Source organism: Panulirus ornatus, chromosome 11 (assembly GCF_036320965.1).
Source record: "Panulirus ornatus isolate Po-2019 chromosome 11, ASM3632096v1, whole genome shotgun sequence".
In the NCBI taxonomy this organism is placed as follows: domain Eukaryota; kingdom Metazoa; phylum Arthropoda; class Malacostraca; order Decapoda; family Palinuridae; genus Panulirus; species Panulirus ornatus.
This window is the reverse complement of record NC_092234.1, coordinates 64191511-64203610: the sequence shown is the minus strand read 5'-3', so window position 1 is coordinate 64203610 and position 12100 is coordinate 64191511. Positions and strand designations below refer to the sequence as shown.

Sequence of the window (12100 nt, the reverse complement as noted above, 5' to 3'; positions counted from 1 at the left end):
AAACAAAGTTGCTGGGGTAAAATATCAGATTGATTTAGAGTGCTTTTCTAAGACTAAAATCGACACAGGTACAGACACGTGGTGTTTTATGGCATCCAAGCGGTGAAACAAAGTTATTGACATAAAATACCAGTTTGATTCAGGATGATTTTCTAAGCCTAAAATCCACACAGGTACAGACGGACCTGTGGTGTTTTTGGCACCTAGGCAGTCAAACAAAGTTGTTTAGATAAAATACCAGAGCGACTCAGGGTGCTTATCTGAGACTAGAGTCAACAAAAGGTATGGACCTGTGGTGTTTTATGGCATTGAAGCGGTCAAACGAAGTTGAGATAAAATACCAGAGTGACACAGGGCACTTTTCTAAGACTAAAATCAACACAAGTACAGACCTGTGGTGTTTTATGGCATCCATGCGGTCAAACAAAGTTGTTGAGATAAAATACCAAATTGATTTAGGGTGCTTTTTCTAAGCCTAAAATCCACATACGTATGGACCTGTAGTGTTTTATGGCAGGTAGTCAAATGAAGTTACTGATATCAAATATCAGACTGATTTAGAGTGGTTTTCCAAGCCTAAAATTGACACAGGTATGGACCTCAGGTGTCTGTAGGCATCTTGGGGGCTGAATGAATTTGTTGAGATGAAAGACTCAAGTCAGTCGGAGTGTTTTTTTGGGCCTAAAATTGACACAGGTCCATGGACCTGTGTTGTTTTTTGCCATCCAGGTAATCAAATGAAGTAGTTGAGATATAATATCAGTGATTCAGGGTGCTTTTCTGAGACAAAAATTGACACACGTATGGAATGTGCTGTTTTTTGGCATCCAGGCAGTCACATAAAGTTGCTGTGATAAAATAGATTGATTTTGGGTGATTTTCTAAGCCTAAAATGGACATAAGTATGGACCTATGGTGTTTGCTGGTATCCAGGCAGTCAAACAAAGTAAAATAAAGTTGTTGAGATAAAATACAAAAGTGATTCATGGTGCCTTTCTAAGCCTAAAATTGACACAGATACGGACCTTTGGTGTTTTTTAGCATTCAGGTGGTAAAACAAAAATGCTTAGATATCAGATTAATTTAGGGTGCTTTTCTAAGATTAAATCGACACAGGTACGGACCTGTGCTGTTTTATGGCATCCAGGCAGTCAAATAAAGTAGTTGAGATAAAATACCAAAATGATTCTGGGCGCTTTTCTGAGACTAAAATCGACACAGGTATGCACCTGTAGTGTTTTTTGCCACAGGCAGTGAAATGAAGGATTTCAAATATTACACTAAAGTAATTAAGGGTCCTTTTCTCACACTAAAACCGACACAGGTACGGACCTGTGGTGTTTTTTGGCATCCTGGCGGTCAAATGAAGTTGTGGACATAAAATATCAGATCGATTTAGAGTGCTTTTCTAAGTCTAAAATACACACAGTTACAGACCTGTGGTGTTTTTTGGCATAAAATTGGTAAAATGAAGATGTTGAGATAAAATACCAAAGTGATTCAGGGTGCTTTTCTAAGACTAAAATTTACACAGGTACGGATCTGTGGAGTTTTATGGCATCCAGGCAGTCAAATAAAGTAGTTGATATAAAATACCAAAATGATTCTGGGAAGTTTCTGAGACTAAAATCCAACACAGGTACGGACCTGTGGTGTTTTTTGGCATCCTGGCGGTCAAATGAAGTTCTTGACATGAAATATCAGATTCATTTAGGGTGCTTTTCTAGGCCTCAAATACACACAGGTACGGACCTGTGGTGTTTTTTGGCATCAAAGTGGTAAAATGAAGTTGTTGAGATAAAATACCAAAGTGATTCAGGGTGCTTTTCTAAGACTAAAATTGACACAAGTACGGACCTTTGGTGTTTTTTCGCATCCAGGCAGTGAAATGAAGTAATTCAGATAAAATACCAGAGAGATTCAGGGTGGGTTTCTGACACAAAAATCGACACAGGTACAGACCTGTGGTGTTTCTTGGCACCAAAGCGGTAAAATGATGTTGTTGAGATAAAATACAAAAGTGATTCAGTGTGCTTTTCTAAGCCTAAAATTGACACAGGTACGGACCTTTGATGCTTTTTGGTATTCAGGCGGTAAAACAAAAATGCATAGATAAAATATCAGATTGATTTAGGGTGCTTTTCTAAGAATAAAATCGACACAGGTACGGACCTGTGCTGTTTTTTGGCATCCAGGCAGTCAAATAAAGTACTTGAGATAAAATACCAAAATGATTCTGGGCGCTTTTCTGAGACTAAAATCGACACAGGTACGGACCTGTGGTATTTTTTTCCACACAGACAGTGAAATAAAGGGTTTCAGATATTACACTAGAGTTATTAAGGGTCCTTTTCTCACACAAAAACCGACACAGGTATGGACCTGTGGTGTTTTTTGGCATTCTGGCGGTCAAATGAAGTTCTTGACATAAAATATCAGATTGATTTAGGGTGCTTTTCTAAGACTAAGATACACACCGGTACGGACCTGTGGTGTTTTTTGGCATCAAAGTGGTAAAATGAAGTTGAGATAAAATACCAAAATGATTCAGGGCGCTTTTCTAAGACTAAAATTGACACCTCTGGTGTTTTTTCCCATCCAGGCAGTGAAATGAAGTAGTTCAGATAAAATACCAGAGAGATTCATGGTGGGTTTCTGACACTAAAATCGACACAGGTACGGACCTGTGGTGTTTTTGGCATGAAAGCGGTAAAATGAAGTTGTTGAGATAAAATACAAAATTGATTCACGGTGCTTTTCTAAGCCTAAAATTGACACAGGTACGGACCTTTGGTGCTTTTTGGCATTCAGGTGGTAAAACAAAAATGCTTAGATAAAATATCAGATTGATTTAGGGTGCTTTTCTAAGACTAAAATAGACACAGGTACGGACCTGTGGTGTTTTTTGGCATCAAAGCGGTAAAATGAAGTTGTTGAGATAAAATACAAAAGTGATTCAGGGTGCTTTTCTAAGCCTAAAATTGACATAGGTACGGACCTTTGATGCTTTTTGGCATTCAGGCGGTAAAACAAAAATGCTTAGATAAAATATCAGATTGATTTAGGGTGCTTTTCTAAGACTAAAATCGACACAGGTACGGATCTGTGCTGTTTTATGGCATCCGGGCAGTGAAATAACGTAGTTGAGATAAAATACCAAAATGATTCTGGGTGCTTTTCGGAGACTAAAATCGACACAGGTACGGACCAGTGGTATTTCTTTCCACACAGACAGTGGAATAAAGGGTTTCAGATATTACACTAGAGTTATTAAGGGTCCTTTTCTCACACTAAAACCGACACAGGTGCGGACCTGTGGTGTTTTTTGGCATCCTGGCGGTAAAATGAAGTTCTTGACATAAAATATCAGATTGATTTAGGGAGCTTTTCTAAGACTAAAATACACACTGGTACAGACCTGTGGTGTTTTTTGGCATCAAAGTGGTAAAATGAAGTTGAGATAAAATACCAAAGTGATTCAGGGCGCTTTTCTAAGACTAAAATTGACACCTTTGGTGTTTTTTCCCATCCAGGCAGTGAAATGAAGTAGTTCAGATAAAATACCAGAGAGATTCAAGGTGGGTTTCTGACACTAAAATCGACACTGGTACGGACCTGTGGTGTTTTTTGGCATGAAAGCGGTAAAATGAAGTTGTTGAGATAAAATACAAAAGTGATTCAGGGTGCTTTTCTAAGCCTAAAATTGACACAGGTACGGACCTTTGGTGTTTTTTTGGCATTCAGGTGGTAAAACAAAAATGCTTAGATAAAATATCAGATTGATTTAGGGTGCTTTTCTAAGACTAAAATACACACAGGTACGGAACTGTGGTGTTTTTTGGCATCAAAGCAGTAAAATGAAGTTGTTGAGATAAAATACCAAAGTGATTCAGGGTGCTTTTCTAAGTCTAAAATTGACACAGGTACGGACCTTTGATGCTTTTTGGCATTCAGGCGGTAAAACAAAAATGCTTAGATAAAATATCAGATTGATTTAGGGTGCTTTTCTAAAACTAAAATCAACACAGGTACGGACCTGTGGTGTTTTATGGCATCCAGGCAGTCAAATAATGTAGTTGAGATAAAATACCAAAATGATTCTGGGCGCTTTTCTGAGACTAAAATCGACACAGGTACGGACCTGTGGTGTTTTTTGCCACACAGGCAGTGAAATGAAGGATTTCAGATATTACACTAGAGTTATTAAGGGTCCTTTTCTCACACTAAAACCGACACAGGTGCGGACCTGTGGTGTTTTTTGGCATCCTGGCAGTCAAATGAAGTCCTTGACATAAAATATCAGATTGATTTAGAGTGCTTTTCTAAGACTAAAATACACACAGGTATGGACCTGTGGTGTTTTATGGCATCAAAGTGGTAAAATGAAGTTGAGATAAAATACCAAAGTGATTCAGGGTGCTTTTCTAATACTAAAATTGACACATGTACGGACCTTTGGTGTTTTTTCCCATCCAGGCAGTGAAATGAAGTAGTTCAGATAAAATACCAGAGAGATTCAGGGTGGTTTTCTGACACAAAAATCGACACAGGTACGGACCTGTGGTGTTTTATGGCATCCAGGCAGTCAAATAAAGTACTTGAGATAAAATACCAAAATGATTCTGGGCACTTTTCTGAGACTAAAATCGACACAGGTACGGACCTGTGGTGTTTTTTGCCACACAGGCAGTGAAATGAAGGATTTCAGATATTACTCTAGAGTTATTAAGGATCCTTTTCTCACACTAACACCGACACAGGTACGGACCTGTGGTGTTTTTTGGCATCCTGGCGGTGAAATGAAGTTGTTGACATAAAATCTCAGATTGATTTAGGGTGCTTTTCTAAGACTAAAATACACACAGGTACAGACCTGTGGTGTTTTTTGGCATCAAAGTGGTAAAATGAAGTTGTTGAGATGAAATGCCAAAGTGATTCAGGGTGCTTTTCTAAGACTAAAATTGACACAGGTACAGACATTTGGTGATTTTTCTCATCCAGGCAGTGAAATGAAGTAGTTCAGATAAAATACCAGAAAGATTCAGGGTGGGTTTCTGACACTAAAATCGACACAGGTACGGAGCTGTGCTTTTTTATGGCACCAAGGAAGTCAAATAAAGTAATTGAGATAAAATACCAAAATGATTCTGGGCATTTTTCTGAGACTAAAATCGACACAGGTACGGACCTGTGGTGTTTTTTGCCACACAGGCAGTGAAATGAAGGATTTCAGATATTACACTAAAGTTATTAAGGGTCCTTTTCTCACACTGACACAGGTACGGACCTGTGGTGTTTTTTGGCATCCTGGCGGTCAAATGAAGTTCTTGACATAAAATCTCAGATTGATTTAGGGTGCTTTTCTAAGACTAAAATACACACAGGTATGGACCTGTGGTGTTTTTTGGCATCAAAGTGGTAAAATGAAGTTGTTGAGATAAAATACCAAAGTGATTCAGGGTGCTTTTCTAAGACTAACATTGACACAGGTACGGACCTTTGGTGTTTTATCCCATCCAGGCAGCAAAATGAAGTAGTTCAGATAAAATACCAGAGAGATTCAGGGTGGGTTTCTGACACTAAAATCGACACAAGTACGGACCTGTGGTGTTTTATGGCATCCAGGCAGTCAAATAAAGTACTTGAGATAAAATACCAAAATGATTCTGGGCACTTTTCTGAGACTAAAATCGACACAGGTACGGACCTGTGGTGTTTTTTGCCACACAGACAGTGAAATGAAGGATTTCAGATATTACTCTAGAGTTATTAAGGGTCCTTTTCTCACACTAACACCGACACAGGTACGGACCTGTGGTGTTTTTTGGCAACCTGACTAACAAATGAAATTCTTGACATGAAATATCAGATTGATTTAGGGTGCTTTTCTAAGACTAAAATACACACAGGTACGGACCCGTGCTGTTTTATGCCATCCAGGCAGTCAAATAAAGTACTTGAGATAAAATACCAAAATGATTTGGGGCGCTTTTCTGAGACTAAAATCGACACAGGTACGGACCTGTGCTGTTTTATGGCATCCAGGCAGTCAAATAAAGTACTTGAGATAAAATACCAAAATGATTTGGGGCGCTTTTCTGAGACTAAAATCGACACAGGTACGGACCTGTGGTGTTTTTTGCCACACAGGCAGTGAAATGAAGGATTTCAGATAGCACACTAGAGTTATTAAGGGTCCTTTTCTCACACTAAAACCGACACAGGTACGGACCTGTGGTGTTTTTTGGCAACCTGACTATCAAATGAAGTTCTTGACATAAAATATCATATTTTATTAGGGTGCTTTTCTAAGACTAAAATAAACACAGGAACGGACCTGTGGTGTTTTTTGGCATCAAAGTGGTAAAATGAAGTTGTTGAGATAAAATACAAAAGTGATTCAGGGTGCTTTTCTAAGACTAAAATTGACACAGGTACAGACATTTGGTGATTTTTCTCATCCAGGCAGTGAAATGAAGTAGTTCAGATAAAATACCAGAGAGATTCATGGTGGGTTTCTGACACTAAAATCGACACAGGTACGGACCTGTGGTGTTTTATGGCATCCAGGCATTCAAATAAAGTAGTCGAGATAAAATACCAAAATGATTCTGGGCGCTTTTCTGAGACTAAAATCGACACAGGTACGGACCTGTGGTGTTTTTTGGCATTCAGGTGGTAAAACAAAAATGCTTAGATAAAATATCAGATTGATTTAGGGTGCTTTTCTAAGACTAAAATACACACAGGTACGGAACTGTGGTGTTTTTTGGCATGAAAGCAGTAAAATGAAGTTGTTGAGATAAAATACCAAAGTGATTCAGGGTGCTTTTCTAAGTCTAAAATTGACACAGGTACGGACCTTTGATGCTTTTTGGCATTCAGGCGGTAAAACAAAAATGCTTAGATAAAATATCAGATTGATTTAGGGTGCTTTTCTAAAACTAAAATCAACACAGGTACGGACCTGTGGTGTTTTATGGCATCCAGGCAGTCAAATAATGTAGTTGAGATAAAATACCAAAATGATTCTGGGCGCTTTTCTGAGACTAAAATCGACACAGGTACGGACCTGTGGTGTTTTTTGCCACACAGGCAGTGAAATGAAGGATTTCAGATATTACACTAGAGTTATTAAGGGTCCTTTTCTCACACTAAAACCGACACAGGTGCGGACCTGTGGTGTTTTTTGGCATCCTGGCAGTCAAATGAAGTCCTTGACATAAAATATCAGATTGATTTAGAGTGCTTTTCTAAGACTAAAATACACACAGGTATGGACCTGTGGTGTTTTATGGCATCAAAGTGGTAAAATGAAGAGATAAAATACCAAAGTGATTCAGGGTGCTTTTCTAATACTAAAATTGACACATGTACGGACCTTTGGTGTTTTTTCCCATCCAGGCAGTGAAATGAAGTAGTTCAGATAAAATACCAGAGAGATTCAGGGTGGTTTTCTGACACAAAAATCGACACAGGTACGGACCTGTGGTGTTTTATGGCATCCAGGCAGTCAAATAAAGTACTTGAGATAAAATACCAAAATGATTCTGGGCACTTTTCTGAGACTAAAATCGACACAGGTACGGACCTGTGGTGTTTTTTGCCACACAGGCAGTGAAATGAAGGATTTCAGATATTACTCTAGAGTTATTAAGGATCCTTTTCTCACACTAACACCGACACAGGTACGGACCTGTGGTGTTTTTTGGCATCCTGGCGGTGAAATGAAGTTGTTGACATAAAATCTCAGATTGATTTAGGGTGCTTTTCTAAGACTAAAATACACACAGGTACAGACCTGTGGTGTTTTTTGGCATCAAAGTGGTAAAATGAAGTTGTTGAGATGAAATGCCAAAGTGATTCAGGGTGCTTTTCTAAGACTAAAATTGACACAGGTACAGACCTTTGGTGATTTTTCTCATCCAGGCAGTGAAATGAAGTAGTTCAGATAAAATACCAGAAAGATTCAGGGTGGGTTTCTGACACTAAAATCGACACAGGTACGGAGCTGTGCTGTTTTATGGCATCCAAGGAAGTCAAATAAAGTAATTGAGATAAAATACCAAAATGATTCTGGGCATTTTCTGAGACTAAAATCGACACAGGTACGGACCTGTGGTGTTTTTTGCCACACAGGCAGTGAAATGAAGGATTTCAGATATTACACTAGAGTTATTAAGGGTCCTTTTCTCACACTGACACAGGTACGGACCTGTGGTGTTTTTTGGCATCCTGGCGGTCAAATGAAGTTCTTGACATAAAATCTCAGATTGATTTAGGGTGCTTTTCTAAGACTAAAATACACACAGGTATGGACCTGTGGTGTTTTTTGGCATCAAAGTGGTAAAATGAAGTTGTTGAGATAAAATACCAAAGTGATTCAGGGTGCTTTTCTAAGACTAACATTGACACAGGTACGGACCTTTGGTGTTTTATCCCATCCAGGCAGCAAAATGAAGTAGTTCAGATAAAATACCAGAGAGATTCAGGGTGGGTTTCTGACACTAAAATCGACACAAGTACGGACCTGTGGTGTTTTATGGCATCCAGGCAGTCAAATAAAGTACTTGAGATAAAATACCAAAATGATTCTGGGCACTTTTCTGAGACTAAAATCGACACAGGTACGGACCTGTGGTGTTTTTTGCCACACAGACAGTGAAATGAAGGATTTCAGATATTACTCTAGAGTTATTAAGGGTCCTTTTCTCACACTAACACCGACACAGGTACGGACCTGTGGTGTTTTTTGGCAACCTGACTAACAAATGAAGTTCTTGACATGAAATATCAGATTGATTTAGGGTGCTTTTCTAAGACTAAAATACACACAGGTACGGACCTGTGGTGTTTTTTGGCATCAAAGTGGTAAAATGAAGTTGTTGAGATAAAATACCAAAGTGATTCAGGGTGCTTTTCTAAGACTAAAATTGACACAGGTACGGACCTTTGGTGTTTTTTCCCATCCAGGCAGTGAAATGAGGTAGTTCAGATAAAATACCAGAGAGATTCAGGGTGGGTTTCTGACACTAAAATCGACACAGGTACGGACCTGTGCTGTTTTATGGCATCCAGGCAGTCAAATAAAGTACTTGAGATAAAATACCAAAATGATTCTGGGCGCTTTTCTGAGACTAAAATCGACACAGGTACGGACCTGTGGTGTTTTTTGCCACACAGGCAGTGAAATGAAGGATTTCAGATATTACACTAGAGTTATTAAGGGTCCTTTTCTCGCACTAAAACTGACACAGGTACGGACCTGTGGTGTTTTTTGGCATCCTGGCGGTCAAATGAAGTTCTTGACATAAAATATCAGATTGATTTAGGGTGCTTTTCTAAGACTAAAATACACACAGGTACGGACCTGTGGTGTTTTTTGGCATCAAAGTGGTAAAATGAAGTTGTTGAGATAAAATACAAAAGTGATTCAGGGTGCTTTTCTAAGACTAAAATTGACACAGGTACGGACCTTTGGTGTTTTTTCCCATCCAGGCAGTGAAATGAAGTAGTTCAGATAAAATACCAGAGAGATTCATGGTGGGTTTCTGACACTAAAATCGACACAGGTACGGACCTGTGGTGTTTTATGGCATCCAGGCATTCAAATAAAGTAGTCGAGATAAAATACCAAAATGATTCTGGGCGCTTTTCTGAGACTAAAATCGACACAGGTACGGACCTGTGGTGTTTTTTGCCACACAGGCAGTGAAATGAAGGATTTCAGATATTACACTAGAGTTATTAAGGGTCCTTTTCTCACACTAAAACCGACACAGGTACGGACCTGTGGTGTTTTTTGGCATCCTGGCGGTCAAATGAAGTTGCTGACATAAAATCTCAGACTGATTTAGGGTGCTTTTCTAAGACTAAAATACACACAGATACCGACCTGTCCTGTTTTTGGGCATCAAAGTGGTAAAATGAAGTTGTTGAGATAAAATACAAAAGTGATTCAGGGTGCTTTTCTAAGACTAAAATTGACACAGGTACGGACCTTTGGTGTTTTTTCCCATCCAGGCAGTGAAATGAAGGTAGTTCAGATAAAATACCAGAGAGATTCAGGGTGGGTTTCTGACACTAAAATCGACACAGGTACGGACCTGTGGTGTTTTATGGCATCCAGGCAGTCAAATAAAGTACTTGAGATAAAATACCAAAATGATTCTGGGCGCTTTTCTGAGACTAAAATCGACACAGGTACGGACCTGTGGTGTTTTTTGCCACACAGGCAGTGAAATGAAGGATTTCAGATATTACACTAGAGTTATTAAGGGTCCTTTTCTCACACTAAAACCGACACAGGTATGGACCTGTGGTGTTTTTTGGCATCCTGGCGGTCAAATGAAGTTCTTGACATAAAATATCAGATTGATTTAGGGTGCTTTTCTAAGACTAAAATACACACAGGTACGGACCTGTGGTGTTTTTTGGCATCAAAGTGGTAAAATGAAGTTGTTGAGATAAAATACAAAAGTGATTCAGGGTGCTTTTCTAAGACTAAAATTGACACAGGTACGGACCTTTGGTGTTTTTTCCCATCCAGGCAGTGAAATGAGGTAGTTCAGATAAAATACCAGAGAGATTCAGGGTGGGTTTCTGACACTAAAATCGACACAGGTACGGACCTGTGGTGTTTTATGGCATCCAGGCAGTCAAATAAAGTACTTGAGATAAAATACCAAAATGATTCTGGGCGCTTTTCTGAGACTAAAATCGACACAGGTACGGACCTGTGGTGTTTTTTGCCACACAGGCAGTGAAATGAAGGATTTCAGATATTACACTAGAGTTATTAAGGGTCCTTTTCTCGAACTAAAACTGACACAGGTACGGACCTGTGGTGTTTTCTGGCATCCTGGGGGTCAAATGAAGTTCTTGACATAAAATATCAGATTGATTTAGGGTGCTTTTCTAAGACTAAAATACACACAGGTACGGACCTGTGGTGTTTTTTGGCATCAAAGTGGTAAAATGAAGTTGTTGAGATAAAATACCAAAGTGATTCAGGGTGCTTTTCTAAGACTAAAATTGACACAGGTACGGACCTTTGGTGTTTTTTCCCATCCAGGCAGTGAAATAAGGTAGTTCAGATAAAATACCAGAGAGATTCAGGGTGGGTTTCTGACACTAAAATCGACACAGGTACGGACCTGTGGTGTTTTATGGCATCCAGGCAGTCAAATAAAGTACTTGAGATAAAATACCAAAATGATTCTGGGCGCTTTTCTGAGACTAAAATCGACACAGGTACGGACCTGTGGTGTTTTTTGCCACACAGGCAGTGAAATGAAGGATTTCAGATAGCACACTAGAGTTATTAAGGGTCCTTTTCTCACACTAAAAACGACACAGGTATGGACTTGTGGTGTTTTTTGGCATCCTGGCGGTCAAATGAAGTTGTTGACATAAAATATCAGATTGATTTAGGGTGCTTTTCTAAGACTAAAATACACACAGGTACGGACCTGTGGTGTTTTTTGGCATCAAAGTGGTAAAATGAAGTTGTTGAGATAAAATACCAAAGTGATTCAGGGTGCTTTTCTGTGCCTAAAATTGACACAGGTACGGACCTTTGGTGCTTTTTGGCATTCAGGCGGTAAAAAAAAATAGCTTAGATAAAATATCAGATTGATTCAGGGTGCTTTTCTAGACTAAAATTGACACAGGTACGGACCTATGCTGTTTTATGGCATCCGCACAGTGAAATAAAGTAGTTGAGATAAAATACCAAAATGATTCTGGGAGCTTTTCTGAGACTAAAATCGACACAGGTATGGACCTGTGGTGTTTTTTGCCACACAGGCAGTGAAATGAAGGATTTCAGATAGCACACTAGAGTTATTAAGGGTCCTTTTCTCACACTAAAACCGACACAGGTACGGATCTGTGGTGTTTTTGGCATCTTGGCGGTCAAATGAAGTTCTTGACATAAAATATCAGATTGATTTAGGGTGCTTTTCTAACACTAAAATACACACAGGTACGGACCTGTGGTGTTTTTTGGATAAAGGGTTAAAATAAAATTGTTGAGATAAAATAAAAAAGTGATTCGGGGTTTTGCTTTTCAAGATTAAAAATTGACACAGGTAGGGGA

General features: G+C 39.1%; 1 protein-coding gene and 1 pseudogene across 1 annotated transcript in view; both read right to left on the bottom strand.

The window, feature by feature from the left end:
• LOC139751156 (coiled-coil domain-containing protein 22 homolog) overlaps positions 1 to 12100 on the bottom strand; it is a 314331-nt pseudogene that overhangs the window by 22684 nt on the left and 279547 nt on the right.
• Positions 1 to 12100, bottom strand: part of LOC139751613 (coiled-coil domain-containing protein 22-like) — a 338143-nt gene that overhangs the window by 143802 nt on the left and 182241 nt on the right. The gene's annotated exons all lie outside the window — the stretch shown is intronic.